At 35.3% G+C, this 20,510-nt stretch overlaps 1 protein-coding gene across 1 annotated transcript in view; it reads right to left on the bottom strand.

The window, feature by feature from the left end:
• LOC106596553 (sodium/mannose cotransporter SLC5A10) overlaps positions 1–20,510 on the bottom strand; it is a 326,022-nt gene that overhangs the window by 74,703 nt on the left and 230,809 nt on the right.

Raw genomic sequence — 20,510 nt, 5'->3', positions numbered from 1 at the left:
TATATAACCCTAACTATATAACTATACTATAGAACCCTCTGATCACACCAGTATATAACCCTAACTATATAACTAACTAACTAACTAACTATAGAACCCTCTGATCACACCAGTATATAACCCTAACTATATAACTAACAATACTATAGAACCCTCTGATCACACCAGTATATAACCCTAACTATATAACTAACTATAATATAGAACCCTCTGATCACACCAGTATATAACCCTAACTATATAACTATACTATAGAACCCTCTGATCACACCAGTATATCAAATCAAATCAAATTTATTTTTATATAGCCCTTCGTACATCAGCTGATATTCTCAAAGTGCTGTACAGAAACCCAGCCTAAAACCCCAAACAGCAAGCAAAGCATGTGAAAGAAGCACGGTGGCTAGGAAAAACTCCCTAGGAAAAACTCCCTAGAAAGGCCAAAAACCTAGGAAGAAACCTAGAGAGGAACCAGGCTATGAGGGGTGGCCAGTCCTCTTCTGGCTGTGCAGGGTGGATATTATAACAGAACATGGTCAAAATGTTAAAATGTTAAAATGTTCATAAATGACCAGCATGGTCAAATAATAATAATCATAGTAGTTGTCGAGGGTGCAACAAGCACGTCCGGTGAACAGGTCAGGGTTCCATAGCCGCAGGCAGAACAGTTGAAACTGGAGCAGCAGCACCGCCAGGTGGACTGGGGACAGCAAGGAGTCATCATACCAGGTAGTCCTGAGGCATGGTCCTAGGGCTCAGGTCCTCCGAGAGAAAGACAGAAAGAGAGAAAGAGAGAATTAGAGAGAGCATATTTAAATACACACAGGACACCGGATAAGACAAGAGAAATACTCCAGATGTAACAGACTGACCCTAGCCCCCCGACACATAAACTACTGCAGCATAAATACTGGAGGCTGAGACAGGAGGGATCAGAAGACACTGTGGCCCCATCCGATGATACCCCCGGACAGGGCCAAACAGGCAGGATATAACCCCACCCACTTTGCCAAAGCACAGCCCCCACACCACTAGAGGGATGTCTCCAACCACCAACTTACCGTCCTAAGACAAGGCCGAGTATAGCCCACAACGATCTCCGCCATGGCACAACCCAAGGGGGGGGGGGGGGGGGGGCGCCAACCCAGACAGGAAGACCACGTCAGTGACTCAACCCACTCAAGTGACGCACCCCTCCCATGGACGACATGGAAGAACACCAGTAGGCCAGTGACTCAGCCTCTGTAAAAGGGTTAGAGGCAGAGAATCCCAGTGGAAAGAGGGGAACCGGCAAGGCAGAGACAGCAAGGGCGGTTCGTTGCTCCAGCCTTTCCGTTCACCTTCACACTCCTGGGCCAGACTATACTTAATCATAGGACCTACTGAAGAGATAAGTCTTCAGTAAAGACTTAAAGGTTGAGACTGAGTCTGCGTCTCTCACATTGGTAGGCAGACCATTCCATAAAAATGGAGCTCTATAGGAGAAAGCCCTACCTCCAGCCGTTTGCTTAGAAATTCTAGGGACAATTAGGAGGCCTGCGTCTTGTGACCGTAGCGTACGTGTAGGTATGTACGGCAGGACCAAATCGGAAAGATAGGTAGGAGCAAGCCCATGTAATGCTTTGTAGGTTAGCAGTAAAACCTTGAAATCAGCCCTTGCCTTAACAGGAAGCCAGTGTAGGGAGGCTAACACTGGAGTAATATGATCAAATTTTTTGGTTCTAGTCAGGATTCTAGCAGCCGTATTTAGCACTAACTGAAGTTTATTTAGTGCTTTATCCGGGTAGCCGGAAAGTAGAGCATTGCAGTAGTCCAGCCTAGAAGTAACAAAAGCATGGATTAATTTTTCTGCGTCATTTTTGGACAGAAAATTTCTGATTTTTGCAATGTTACGTAGATGGAAAAAAGCTGTCCTTGAAACAGTCTTGATATGTTCTTCAAAAGAGAGATCAGGGTCCAGAGTAACGCCGAGGTCCTTCACAGTTTTATTTGAGACGACTGTACAACCATCCAGATTAATTGTCAGATTCAACAGAAGATCTCTTTGTTTCTTGGGACCTAGAACAAGCATCTCTGTTTTGTCCGAGTTTAAAAGTAGAAAGTTTGCAGCCATCCACTTCTTTATGTCTGAAACACAGGCTTCTAGCGAGGGCAATTTTGGGGCTTCACCATGTTTCATTGAAATGTACAGCTGTGTGTCGTCCGCATAGCAGTGAAATTTAACATTATGTTTTCGAATGACATCCCCAAGAGGTAAAATATATAGTGAAAACAATAGTGGTCCTAAAACGGAACCTTGAGGAACACCGAAATTTACAATTGATTTGTCAGAGGACAAACCATTCACAGAGACAAACTGATATCTTTCCGACAGATAAGATCTAAACCAGGCCAGAACTTGTCCATGTAGACCAATTTGGGTTTCCAATCTCTCCAAAAGAATGTGGTGATCGATGGTATCAAAAGCGGCACTAAGATCTAGGAGCACGAGGACAGATGCAGAGCCTCGGTCTGACGTCATTAAAAGGTCATTTACCACCTTCACAAGTGCAGTCTCAGTGCTATGATGGGGTCTAAAACCAGACTGAAGCGTTTCGTATACATTGTTTGTCTTCAGGAAGGCAGTCAGTTGCTGTGCAACAGCTTTTTCTAAAATTTTGGAGAGGAATGGAAGATTCGATATAGGCCGATAGTTTTTTATAATTTCTGGATCAAGATTCGGCTTTTTCAAGAGAGGCTTTATTACTGCCACTTTTAGTGAGCTTGGTACACATCCGGTGGATAGAGAGCCGTTTATTATGTTCAACATAGGAGGGCCAAGCACAGGAAGCAGCTCTTTCAGTAGTTTAGTTGGAATAGGGTCCAGTATGCAGCTTGAGGGTTTGGAGGCCATGATTATTTTCATCATTGCGTCAAGAGATATAGTACTAAAACACTTTAGTATCTCCCTTGATCCTAGGTCCTGGCAGAGTTGTGCAGACTCAGGACAATGGAGCTTTGGAGGAATACCCAGATTTAAAGAGGAGTCTGTAATTTGCTTTCTAATGATCATGATCTTTTCCTCAAAGAAGTTCATAAATTTATTACTGCTGAAGTGAAAGCCATCCTCCATTTGCGAAGGCTGCTTTTTAGTTAGCTTTGCGACAGTATCAAAAAGAAATTTCGGATTGTTCTTATTTTCCTCAATTAAGTTGGAAAAATAGGATGATCGAGCAGCAGTAAGGGCTCTTCGATACTGCACGGTACTGTCTTTCCAAGCTAGTCGGAAGACTTCCAGTTTGGTGTGGCGCCATTTCCGTTCCAATTTTCTGGAAGCTTGCTTCAGAGCTCGTGTATTTTCTGTATACCAGGGAGCTAGTTTCTTATGACAGATGTTTTTAGTTTTTAGGGGTGCAACTGCATCTAGGGTATTGCGCAAGGTTAAATTGAGTTCCTCGGTTAGGTGGTTAACTGATTTTTGTCCTCTGACGTCCTTGGGTAGGCAGAGGCAGTCTGGAAGGGCATCAAGGAATCTTTGGGTTGTCTGAGAATTTATAGCACGACTTTTAATGCTCCTTGGTTGGGGTCTGAGCAGATTATTTGTTGCAATTGCAAACGTAATAAAATGGTGGTCCGATAGTCCAGGATTATGAGGAAAAACATTTAGATCCACAACATTTATTCCATGGGACAAAACTAGGTCCAGAGTATGACTGTGGCAGTGAGTAGGTCCAGAGACATGTTGGACAAAACCCACTGAGTCGATGATGGCTCCGAAAGCCTTTTGGAGTGGGTCTGTGGACTTTTCCATGTGAATGTTAAAGTCACCAAAAATTAGAATATTATCTGCTATGACTACAAGATCCGATAGGAATTCAGGGAACTCAGTGAGGAACACTGCATATGGCCCAGGAGGCCTATAAACAGTAGCTATAAAAAGTGAGTGAGTAGGCTGCATAGATTTCATGACTAGAAGCTCAAAAGACGAAAACGTCATTGTTGTTTTTTTTTTTGTAAATTTAAATTTGCTATCGTAAATGTTAGCAACACCTCCGCCTTTGCCGGATGCACGGGGGGTATGGTCACTAATGTAACCTGGGGGTGAGGCCTCATTTAACACAGTAAATTCATCAGGCTTAAGCCATGTTTCAGTCAGGCCAATCACATCAAGATTATTATCAGTGATTAGTTCATTGACTATAACTGCCTTGGAAGTGAGGGATCTAACATTAAGTAACCCAATTTTGAGATGTGAGGTATCACAATCTCTTTCAATAATGGCAGGAATGGAGGAGGTCTTTATACTAGTGAGATTGCTAAAGCGAACACCGCCATTTTTAATTTTGCCCAACCTAGATCGAGGCACAGACACGGTCTCAATGGGGAAAGCTGAGCTGACTACGCTGACTGTGCTATATAACCCTAACTATATAACTAAATATACTATAGAACCCTCTGATCACACCAGTATATAACCCTAACTATATAACTAACAATAGAACCCTCTGATCACACCAGTATATAACCCTAACTATATAACTATACTATAGAACCCTCTGATCACACCAGTATATAACCCTAACTATATAACTAACTAACTAACTATAGAATCCTCTGATCACACCAGTATAACCCTAACTATATAACTAACTATATTATAGAACCCTCTGTTCACACCAGTATATAACCCTAACTATATAACTAACTATAGAACCCTCTGATCACACCAGTATATAACCCTAACTATATAACTAACAATACTATAGAACCCTCTGATCACACCAGTATATAACCCTAACTATATAACTAACTATAATATAGAACCCTCTGATCACACCAGTATATAACCGTAACTATATAACTATACTATAGAACCCTCTGATCACACCAGTATATAACCCTAACTATATAACTAACTATACTATAGAACCCTCTGATCACACCAGTATATAACCCTAACTATATAACTAACTATACTATAGAACCCTCTGATCACACCAGTATATAACCCTAACTATATAACTAACTATACTATAGAACCCTCTGTTCACACCAGTATATAACCCTAACTATATAACTAACTATAGAACCCTCTGATCACACCAGTATATAACCCTAACTATATAACTAACAATACTATAGAACCCTCTGATCACACCAGTATATAACCCTAACTATATAACTAACTATAATATAGAACCCTCTGATCACACCAGTATATAACCGTAACTATATAACTATACTATAGAACCCTCTGATCACACCAGTATATAACCCTAACTATATAACTAACTATACTATAGAACCATCTGATCACACCAGTATATAACCCTAACTATATAACTAACTATACTATAGAACCCTCTGATCACACCAGTATATAACCCTAACTATATAACTAACTATACTATAGAACCCTCTGATCACACCAGTATATAACCATAACTATATAACTAACTATAGAACCCTCTGATCACACCAGTATATAACCCTAACTATATAACTATACTATAGAACCCTCTGATCACACCAGTATATAACCCTAACTATATAACTAACAATACTATAGAACCCTCTGATCACACCAGTATATAACCCTAACTATATAACTAACTATACTATAGAACCCTCTGATCACACCAGTATATAACCCTAACTATATAACTAACTATAGAACCCTCTGATCACACCAGTATATAACCCTAACTATGTAACTAACTATAGAACCCTCTGATCACACCAGTATATAACCATAACTATATAACTATACTATAGAACCCTCTGATCACACCAGTATATAACCCTAACTATATAACTAACTATACTATAGAACCCTCTGATCACACCAGTATATAACCCTAACTATATAACTAACTATAGAACCCTCTGATCACACCAGTATATAACCCTAACTATATAACTAACTATACTATAGAACCCTCTGATCACACCAGTATATAAACCTAACTATATAACTAACTAACTAACTATAGAACCCTCTGATCACACCAGTATATAACCCTAACTATATAACTAACTATACTATAGAACCCTCTGTTCACACCAGTATATAACCCTAACTATGTAACTAACTATAGAACCCTCTGATCACACCAGTATATAACCCTAACTATATAACTAACTATACTATAGAACCCTCTGATCACACCAGTATATAACCCTAACTATATAACTATACTATAGAACCCTCTGATCACACCAGTATATAACCCTAACTATATAACTAACTATACTATAGAACCCTCTGATCACACCAGTATATAACCCTAACTATATAACTAACTATACTATAGAACCCTCTGATCACACCAGTATATAACCCTAACTATATAACTAACTATAGAACCCTCTGATCACACCAGTATATAACCCTAACTATATAACTATACTATAGAACCCTCTGATCACACCAGTATATAACCCTAACTATATAACTAACTATACTATAGAACCCTCTGATCACACCAGTATATAACCCTAACTATATAACTAACTATACTATAGAACCCTCTGATCACACCAGTATATAACCCTAACTATATAACTAACTATAGAACCCTCTGATCACACCAGTATATAACCCTAACTATATAACTATACTATAGAACCCTCTGATCACACCAGTATATAACCCTAACTATATAACTAACTAACTAACTAACTATAGAACCCTCTGATCACACCAGTATATAACCCTAACTATATAACTAACTATACTATAGAACCCTCTGTTCACACCAGTATATAACCCTAACTATATAACTAACTATAGAACCCTCTGATCACACCAGTATATAACCCTAACTATATAACTAACTATAGAACCCTCTGATCACACCAGTATATAACCCTAACTATATAACTATACTATAGAACCCTCTGATCACACCAGTATATAACCCTAACTATATAACTAACTATACTATAGAACCCTCTGATCACACCAGTATATAACCCTAACTATATAACTATACTATAGAACCCTCTGATCACACCAGTATATAACCCTAACTATATAACTAACTATAGAACCCTCTGATCACACCAGTATAGAATCCTAACTATATAACTAACTATAGAACCCTCTGATCACACCAGTATATAACCCTAACTATATAACTATACTATAGAACCCTCTGATCACACCAGTATATAACCCTAACTATATAACTAACTATAGAACCCTCTGATCACACCAGTATATAACCCTAACTATATAACTAACTATACTATAGAACCCTCTGATCACACCAGTATATAACCCTAACTATATAACTAACTATACTATAGAACCCTCTGATCACACCAGTATATAACCCTAACTATATAACTAACTATAGAACCCTCTGATCACACCAGTATATAACCCTAACTATATAACTAACTATACTATAGAACCCTCTGATCACACCAGTATATAACCCTAACTATATAACTAACTATAGAACCCTCTGATCACACCAGTATATAACCCTAACTATATAACTAACTATACTATAGAACCCTCTGATCACACCAGTATATAACCCTAACTATATAACTAACTATACTATAGAACCCTCCGATCACACCAGTATATAACCCTAACTATATAACTATACTATAGAACCCTCTGATCACACCAGTATATAACCCTAACTATATAACAAAATATACTATAGAACCCTCTGATCACACCAGTATATAACCCTAACTATATAACTAACAATAGAACCCTCTGATCACACCAGTATATAACCCTAACTATATAACTATACTATAGAACCCTCTGATCACACCAGTATATAACCCGAACTATATAACTAACTAACTAACTATAGAATCCTCTGATCACACCAGTATATAACCCTAACTATATAACTAACTATACTATAGAACCCTCTGTTCACACCAGTATATAACCCTAACTATATAACTAACTATAGAACCCTCTGATCACACCAGTATATAACCCTAACTATATAACTAACTATACTATAGAACCCTCTGATCACACCAGTATATAACCCTAACTATATAACTAACTATACTATAGAACCCTCTGATCACACCAGTATATAACCCTAACTATATAACTAACTATAGAACCCTCTGATCACACCAGTATATAACCCTAACTATATAACTAACTATACTATAGAACCCTCTGATCACACCAGTATATAACCCTAACTATATAACTAACTATAGAACCCTCTGATCACACCAGTATATAACCCTAACTATATAACTAACTATACTATAGAACCCTCTGATCACACCAGTATATAACCCTAACTATATAACTAACTATACTATAGAACCCTCCGATCACACCAGTATATAACCCTAACTATATAACTATACTATAGAACCCTCTGATCACACCAGTATATAACCCTAACTATATAACAAAATATACTATAGAACCCTCTGATCACACCAGTATATAACCCTAACTATATAACTAACAATAGAACCCTCTGATCACACCAGTATATAACCCTAACTATATAACTATACTATAGAACCCTCTGATCACACCAGTATATAACCCTAACTATATAACTAACTAACTAACTATAGAATCCTCTGATCACACCAGTATATAACCCTAACTATATAACTAACTATACTATAGAACCCTCTGTTCACACCAGTATATAACCCTAACTATATAACTAACTATAGAACCCTCTGATCACACCAGTATACAACCCTAACTATATAACTAACAATACTATAGAACCCTCTGATCACACCAGTATATAACCCTAACTATATAACTAACTATAATATAGAACCCTCTGATCACACCAGTATATAACCGTAACTATATAACTATACTATAGAACCCTCTGATCACACCAGTATATAACCCTAACTATATAACTAACTATACTATAGAACCATCTGATCACACCAGTATATAACCCTAACTATATAACTAACTATACTATAGAACCCTCTGATCACACCAGTATATAACCCTAACTATATAACTAACTATACTATAGAACCCTCTGATCACACCAGTATATAACCATAACTATATAACTAACTATAGAACCCTCTGATCACACCAGTATATAACCCTAACTATATAACTATACTATAGAACCCTCTGATCACACCAGTATATAACCCTAACTATATAACTAACTATACTATAGAACCCTCTGATCACACCAGTATATAACCCTAACTATATAACTAACTATACTATAGAACCCTCTGATCACACCAGTATATAACCCTAACTATATAACTAACTATAGAACCCTCTGATCACACCAGTATATAACCCTAACTATGTAACTAACTATAGAACCCTCTGATCACACCAGTATATAACCATAACTATATAACTATACTATAGAACCCTCTGATCACACCAGTATATAACCCTAACTATATAACTAACTATACTATAGAACCCTCTGATCACACCAGTATATAACCCTAACTATATAACTAACTATAGAACCCTCTGATCACACCAGTATATAACCCTAACTATATAACTAACTATACTATAGAACCCTCTGATCACACCAGTATATAACCCTAACTATATAACTAACTATACTATAGAACCCTCTGATCACACCAGTATATAACCCTAACTATATAACTAACTATACTATAGAACCCTCTGATCACACCAGTATATAACCCTAACTATATAACTAACTATAGAACCCTCTGATCACACCAGTATATAACCCTAACTATATAACTATACTATAGCACCCTCTGATCACACCAGTATATAACCCTAACTATATAACTAACTAACTAACTATAGAACCCTCTGATCACACCAGTATATAACCCTAACTATATAACTAACTATACTATAGAACCCTCTGTTCACACCAGTATATAACCCTAACTATATAACTAACTATAGAACCCTCTGATCACACCAGTATATAACCCTAACTATATAACTATACTATAGAACCCTCTGATCACACCAGTATATAACCCTAACTATATAACTAACTATACTATAGAACCCTCTGATCACACCAGTATATAACCCTAACTATATAACTTTACTATAGAACCCTCTGATCACACCAGTATATAACCCTAACTATATAACTAACTATACTATAGAACCCTCTGATCACACCAGTATATAACCCTAACTATATAACTAACTATACTATAGAACCCTCTGATCACACCAGTATATAACCCTAACTATATAACTAACTATAGAACCCTCTGATCACACCAGTATATAACCCTAACTATATAACTAACTATACTATAGAACCCTCTGATCACACCAGTATATAACCCTAACTATATAACTAACTAAACTATAGAACCCTCTGATCACACCAGTATATAACCCTAACTATATAACTAACTATAGAACCCTCTGATCACACCAGTATATAACCCTAACTATATAACTATACTATAGAACCCTCTGATCACACCAGTATATAACCCTAACTATATAACTAACTAACTAACTAACTATAGAACCCTCTGATCACACCAGTATATAACCCTAACTATATAACTAACTATACTATAGAACCCTCTGTTCACACCAGTATATAACTATAACTATATAACTAACTATAGAACCCTCTGATCACACCAGTATATAACCCTAACTATATAACTATACTATAGAACCCTCTGAACACACCAGTATATAACCCTAACTATATAACTAACTAACTAACTAACTATAGAACCCTCTGATCACACCAGTATATAACCCTAACTATATAACTAACTATACTATAGAACCCTCTGTTCACACCAGTATATAACCCTAACTATATAACTAACTATAGAACCCTCTGATCACACCAGTATATAACCCTAACTATATAACTATACTATAGAACCCTCTGATCACACCAGTATATAACCCTAACTATATAACTAACCATAGAACCCTCTGATCACACCAGTATATAACCCTAACTATATAACTATACTATAGAACCCTCTGATCACACCAGTATATAACCCTAACTATATAACTATACTATAGAACCCTCTGATCACACCAGTATACAACCCTAACTATATAACTAACAATACTATAGAACCCTCTGATCACACCAGTATATAACCCTAACTATATAACTAACTATAATATAGAACCCTCTGATCACACCAGTATATAACCGTAACTATATAACTATACTATAGAACCCTCTGATCACACCAGTATATAACCCTAACTATATAACTAACTATACTATAGAACCATCTGATCACACCAGTATATAACCCTAACTATATAACTAACTATACTATAGAACCCTCTGATCACACCAGTATATAACCCTAACTATATAACTAACTATACTATAGAACCCTCTGATCACACCAGTATATAACCATAACTATATAACTAACTATAGAACCCTCTGATCACACCAGTATATAACCCTAACTATATAACTATACTATAGAACCCTCTGATCACACCAGTATATAACCCTAACTATATAACTAACTATACTATAGAACCATCTGATCACACCAGTATATAACCCTAACTATATAACTAACTATACTATAGAACCCTCTGATCACACCAGTATATAACCCTAACTATATAACTAACTATAGAACCCTCTGATCACACCAGTATATAACCCTAACTATGTAACTAACTATAGAACCCTCTGATCACACCAGTATATAACCATAACTATATAACTATACTATAGAACCCTCTGATCACACCAGTATATAACCCTAACTATATAACTAACTATACTATAGAACCCTCTGATCACACCTGTATATAACCCTAACTATATAACTAACTATAGAACCCTCTGATCACACCAGTATATAACCCTAACTATATAACTAACTATACTATAGAACCCTCTGTTCACACCAGTATATAACCCTAACTATATAACTAACTATAGAACCCTCTGATCACACCAGTATATAACCCTAACTATATAACTAACTATACTATAGAACCCTCTGATCACACCAGTATATAACCCTAACTATATAACAATACTATAGAACCCTCTGATCACACCAGTATATAACCCTAACTATATAACTAACTATACTATAGAACCCTCTGATCACACCAGTATATAACCCTAACTATATAACTAACTATACTATAGAACCCTCTGATCACACCAGTATATAACCCTAACTATATAACTAACTATAGAACCCTCTGATCACACCAGTATATAACCCTAACTATATAACTATACTATAGAACCCTCTGATCACACCAGTATATAACCCTAACTATATAACTAACTAACTAACTATAGAACCCTCTGATCACACCAGTATATAACCCTAACTATATAACTAACTATACTATAGAACCCTCTGTTCACACCAGTATATAACCCTAACTATATAACTAACTATAGAACCCTCTGATCACACCAGTATATAACCCTAACTATATAACTATACTATAGAACCCTCTGATCACACCAGTATATAACCCTAACTATATAACTAACTATACTATAGAACCCTCTGATCACACCAGTATATAACCCTAACTATATAACTTTACTATAGAACCCTCTGATCACACCAGTATATAACCCTAACTATATAACTAACTATACTATAGAACCCTCTGATCACACCAGTATATAACCCTAACTATATAACTAACTATACTATAGAACCCTCTGATCACACCAGTATATAACTCCAACTATATAACTAACTATAGAACCCTCTGATCACACCAGTATATAACACTAACTATATAACTAACTATAGAACCCTCTGATCATACCAGTATATAACCCTAACTATATAACTAACTATGGAACCCTCTGATCACACCAGTATATAACCCTAACTATATAACTATACTATAGAACCCTCTGATCACACCAGTATATAACCCTAACTATATAACTAACTATACTATAGAACCCTCTGATCACACCAGTATATAACCCTAACTATATAACTAACTATACTATAGAACCCTCTGATCACACCAGTATATAACCCTAACTATATAACTAACTATAGAACCCTCTGATCACACCAGTATATAACCCTAACTATATAACTATACTATAGAACCCTCTGATCACACCAGTATATAACCCTAACTATATAACTAACTAACTAACTATAGAACCCTCTGATCACACCAGTATATAACCCTAACTATATAACTAACTATACTATAGAACCCTCTGTTCACACCAGTATATAACCCTAACTATATAACTAACTATAGAACCCTCTGATCACACCAGTATATAACCCTAACTATATAACTATACTATAGAACCCTCTGATCACACCAGTATATAACCCTAACTATATAACTAACTATACTATAGAACCCTCTGATCACACCAGTATATAACCCTAACTATATAACTTTACTATAGAACCCTCTGATCACACCAGTATATAACCCTAACTATATAACTAACTATACTATAGAACCCTCTGATCACACCAGTATATAACCCTAACTATATAACTAACTATACTATAGAACCCTCTGATCACACCAGTATATAACTCCAACTATATAACTAACTATAGAACCCTCTGATCACACCAGTATATAACACTAACTATATAACTAACTATAGAACCCTCTGATCATACCAGTATATAACCCTAACTATATAACTAACTATGGAACCCTCTGATCACACCAGTATATAACCCTAACTATATAACTATACTATAGAACCCTCTGATCACACCAGTATATAACCCTAACTATATAACTAACTATACTATAGAACCCTCTGATCACACCAGTATATAACCCTAACTATATAACTAACTATACTATAGAACCCTCTGATCACACCAGTATATAACCCTAACTATATAACTAACTATAGAACCCTCTGATCACACCAGTATATAACCCTAACTATATAACTACTACTATAGAACCCTCTGATCACACCAGTATATAACCCTAACTATATAACTAACTATACTATAGAACCCTCTGATCACACCAGTATATAACCCTAACTATATAACTAACTAAACTATAGAACCCTCTGATCACACCAGTATATAACCCTAACTATATAACTAACTATAGAACCCTCTGATCACACCAGTATATAACCCTAACTATATAACTATACTATAGAACCCTCTGATCACACCAGTATATAACCCTAACTATATAACTAACTATACTATAGAACCCTCTGATCACACCAGTATATAACCCTAACTATATAACTTTACTATAGAACCCTCTGATCACACCAGTATATAACCCTAACTATATAACTAACTATACTATAGAACCCTCTGATCACACCAGTATATAACCCTAACTATATAACTAACTATACTATAGAACCCTCTGATCACACCAGTATATAACTCCAACTATATAACTAACTATAGAACCCTCTGATCACACCAGTATATAACACTAACTATATAACTAACTATAGAACCCTCTGATCATACCAGTATATAACCCTAACTATATAACTAACTATGGAACCCTCTGATCACACCAGTATATAACCCTAACTATATAACTATACTATAGAACCCTCTGATCACACCAGTATATAACCCTAACTATATAACTAACTATACTATAGAACCCTCTGATCACACCAGTATATAACCCTAACTATATAACTAACTATACTATAGAACCCTCTGATCACACCAGTATATAACCCTAACTATATAACTAACTATAGAACCCTCTGATCACACCAGTATATAACCCTAACTATATAACTATACTATAGAACCCTCTGATCACACCAGTATATAACCCTAACTATATAACTAACTATACTATAGAACCCTCTGATCACACCAGTATATAACCCTAACTATATAACTAACTAAACTATAGAACCCTCTGATCACACCAGTATATAACCCTAACTATATAACTAACTATAGAACCCTCTGATCACACCAGTATATAACCCTAACTATATAACTATACTATAGAACCCTCTGATCACACCAGTATATAACCCTAACTATATAACTAACTAACTAACACTATAGAACCCTCTGATCACACCAGTATATAACCCTAACTATATAACTAACTATACTATAGAACCCTCTGTTCACACCAGTATATAACCATAACTATATAACTAACTATAGAACCCTCTGATCACACCAGTATATAACCCTAACTATATAACTATACTATAGAACCCTCTGATCACACCAGTATATAACCCTAACTATATAACTAACTAACTAACTAACTATAGAACCCTCTGATCACACCAGTATATAACCCTAACTATATAACTAACTATACTATAGAACCCTCTGATCACACCAGTATATAACCATAACTATATAACTAACTATAGAACCCTCTGATCACACCAGTATATAACCCTAACTATATAACTAACTATACTATAGAACCCTCTGATCACACCAGTATATAACCCTAACTATATAACTAACTATACTATAGAACCCTCTGATCACACCAGTATATAACCCTAACTATATAACTAACTATAGAACCCTCTGATCACACCAGTATATAACCCTAACTATGTAACTAACTATAGAACCCTCTGATCACACCAGTATATAACCATAACTATATAACTATACTATAGAACCCTCTGATCACACCAGTATATAACCCTAACTATATAACTAACTATACTATAGAACCCTCTGATCACACCAGTATATAACCCTAACTATATAACTAACTATAGAACCCTCTGATCACACCAGTATATAACCCTAACTATATAACTAACTATACTATAGAACCCTCTGTTCACACCAGTATATAACCCTAACTATATAACTAACTATAGAACCCTCTGATCACACCAGTATATAACCCTAACTATATAACTAACTATACTATAGAAACCTCTGATCACACCAGTATATAACCCTAACTATATAACTATACTATAGAACCCTCTGATCACACCAGTATATAACCCTAACTATATAACTAACTATACTATAGAACCCTCTGATCACACCAGTATATAACCCTAACTATATAACTAACTATACTATAGAACCCTCTGATCACACCAGTATATAACCCTAACTATATAACTAACTATAGAACCCTCTGATCACACCAGTATATAACCCTAACTATATAACTATACTATAGAACCCTCTGATCACACCAGTATATAACCCTAACTATATAACTAACTAACTAACTATAGAACCCTCTGATCACACCAGTATATAACCCTAACTATATAACTAACTATACTATAGAACCCTCTGTTCACACCAGTATATAACCCTAACTATATAACTAACTATAGAACCCTCTGATCACACCAGTATATAACCCTAACTATATAACTATACTATAGAACCCTCTGATCACACCAGTATATAACCCTAACTATATAACTAACTATACTATAGAACCCTCTGATCACACCAGTATATAACCCTAACTATATAACTAACTATACTATAGAACCCTCTGATCACACCAGTATATAACCCTAACTATATAACTAACTATAGAACCCTCTGATCACACCAGTATATAACCCTAACTATATAACTATACTATAGAACCCTCTGATCACACCAGTATATAACCCTAACTATATAACTAACTATACTATAGAACCCTCTGATCACACCAGTATATAACCCTAACTATATAACTAACTAAACTATAGAACCCTCTGATCACACCAGTATATAACCCTAACTATATAACTAACTATAGAACCCTCTGATCACACCAGTATATAACCCTAACTATATAACTATACTATAGAACCCTCTGATCACACCAGTATATAACCCTAACTATATAACTAACTAACTAACTAACTATAGAACCCTCTGATCACACCAGTATATAACCCTAACTATATAACTAACTATACTATAGAACCCTCTGTTCACACCAGTATATAACCATAACTATATAACTAACTATAGAACCCTCTGATCACACCAGTATATAACCCTAACTATATAACTATACTATAGAACCCTCTGATCACACCAGTATATAACCCTAACTATATAACTAACTAACTAACTAACTATAGAACCCTCTGATCACACCAGTATATAACCCTAACTATATAACTAACTATACTATAGAACCCTCTGTTCACACCAGTATATAACCCTAACTATATAACTAACTATAGAACCCTCTGATCACACCAGTATATAACCCTAACTATATAACTAACCATAGAACCCTCTGATCAAACCAGTATATAACCCTAACTATATAACTTTACTATAGAACCCTCTGATCACACCAGTATATAACCCTAACTATATAACTAACTATACTATAGAACCCTCTGATCACACCAGTATATAACCCTAACTATATAACTATACTATAGAACCCTCTGATCACACCAGTATATAACCCTAACTATATAACTATACTATAGAACCCTCTGATCACACCAGTATATAACCCTAACTATATAACTAACTATACTATAGAACCCTCTGATCACACCAGTATATAACCCTAACTATGTAACTAACTATACTATAGAACCCTCTGATCACACCAGTATATAACCCTAACTATATAACTAACTATAGAACCCTCTGATCACACCAGTATATAACCCTAACTATATAACTAACTATACTATAGAACCCTCTGATCACACCAGTATATAACCCTAACTATATAACTAACTATAGAACCCTCTGATCACACCAGTATATAACCCTAACTATATAACTATACTACAGAACCCTCTGATCACACCAGTATATAACCCTAACTATATAACTAACTATACTATAGAACCCTCTGATCACACCAGTATATAACCCTAACTATATAACTAACTATAGAACCCTCTGATCACACCAGTATATAACCCTAACTATATAACTATACTATAGAACCCTCTGATCACACCAGTATATAACCCTAACTATATAACTAACTATACTATAGAACCCTCTGATCACACCAGTATATAACCCTAACTATACTAACTATACTATAGAACCCTCTGATCACACCAGTATATAACCCTAACTATATAACTAACTATAGAACCCTCTGATCACACCAGTATATAACCCTAACTATATAACTATACTATAGAACCCTCTGATCACACCAGTATATAACCCTAACTATATAACTAACTATACTATAGAACCCTCTGATCACACCAGTATATAACCCTAACTATATAACTAACTATAGAACCCTCTGATCACACCAGTATATAACCCTAACTATATAACTATACTATAGAACCCTCTGATCACACCAGTATATAACCCTAACTATATAACTAACTAACTAACTATAGAACCCTCTGATCACACCAGTATATAACCCTAACTATATAACTAACTATACTATAGAACCCTCTGTTCACACCAGTATATAACCCTAACTATATAACTAACTATAGAACCCTCTGATCACACCAGTATATAACCCTAACTATATAACTATACTATAGAACCCTCTGATCACACCAGTATATAACCCTAACTATATAACTAACTATACTATAGAACCCTCTGATCACACCAGTATATAACCCTAACTATATAACTTTACTATAGAACCCTCTGATCACACCAGTATATAACCCTAACTATATAACTAACTATACTATAGAACCCTCTGATCACACCAGTATATAACCCTAACTATATAACTAACTATACTATAGAACCCTCTGATCACACCAGTATATAACTCCTAACTATATAACTAACTATAGAACCCTCTGATCACACCAGTATATAACCCTAACTATATAACTAACTATAGAACCCTCTGATCACACCAGTATATAACCCTAACTATATAACTAACTATAGAACCCTCTGATCACACCAGTATATAACCCTAACTATATAACTATACTATAGAACCCTCTGATCACACCAGTATATAACCCTAACTATATAACTAACTATACTATAGAACCCTCTGATCACACCAGTATATAACCCTAACTATATAACTAACTATACTATAGAACCCTCTGATCACACCAGTATATAACCCTAACTATATAACTAACTATAGAACCCTCTGATCACACCAGTATATAACCCTAACTATATAACTATACTATAGAACCCTCTGATCACACCAGTATATAACCCTAACTATATAACTAACTATACTATAGAACCCTCTGATCACACCAGTATATAACCCTAACTATATAACTAACTATACTATAGAACCCTCTGATCACACCAGTATATAACCCTAACTATATAACTAACTATAGAACCCTCTGATCACACCAGTATATAACCCTAACTATATAACTATACTATAGAACCCTCTGATCACACCAGTATATAACCCTAACTATATAACTAACTATACTATAGAACCCTCTGATCACACCAGTATATAACCCTAACTATATAACTATACTATAGAACCCTCTGATCACACCAGTATATAACCCTAACTATATAACTAACTATACTATAGAACCCTCTGATCACACCAGTATATAACCCTAACTATATAACTAACTATACTATAGAACCCTCTGATCACACCAGTATATAACCCTAACTATATAACTATACTATAGAACCCTCTGATCACACCAGTATATAACCCTAACTATATAACTAACTATAGAACCCTCTGATCACACCAGTATATAACCCTAACTATATAACTAACTATACTATAGAACCCTCTGATCACACCAGTATATAACCCTAACTATATAAATAACTATACTATAGAACCCTCTGATCACACCAGTATATAACCCTAACTATATAACTAACTATACTATAGAACCCTCTGATCACACCAGTATATAACCCTAACTATATAACTAACTATACTATAGAACCCTCTGATCACACCAGTATATAACCCTAACTATATAACTAACTATAGAACCCTCTGATCACACCAGTATATAACCCTAACTATATAACTATACTACAGAACCCTCTGATCACACCAGTATATAACCCTAACTATATAACTAACTATACTATAGAACCCTCTGATCACACCAGTATATAACCCTAACTATATAACTAACTATACTATAGAACCCTCTGATCACACCAGTATATAACCCTAACTATATAACTAACTATAGAACCCTCTGATCACACCAGTATATAACCCTAACTATATAACTATACTATAGAACCCTCTGATCACACCAGTATATAACCCTAACTATATAACTAACTAACTAACTAACTATAGAACCCTCTGATCACACCAGTATATAACCCTAACTATATAACTATACTATAGAACCCTCTGATCACACCAGTATATAACCCTAACTATATAACTAACTATACTATAGAACCCTCTGATCACACCAGTATATAACCCTAACTATATAACTAACTATACTATAGAACCCTCTGATCACACCAGTATATAACCCTAACTATATAACTATACTACAGAACCCTCTGATCACACCAGTATATAACCCTAACTATATAACTAAACTATAGAACCCTCTGATCACACCAGTATATAACCCTAACTATAT

Source organism: Salmo salar, chromosome 02 (genome assembly GCF_965601325.2).
Source record: "Salmo salar chromosome 02, fSalSal1, whole genome shotgun sequence".
In the NCBI taxonomy this organism is placed as follows: Eukaryota; Metazoa; Chordata; class Actinopteri; order Salmoniformes; family Salmonidae; genus Salmo; species Salmo salar.
The sequence above is the reverse complement of the archived record's forward strand: the minus strand, read 5'-3'. Positions and strand labels throughout refer to the sequence as shown.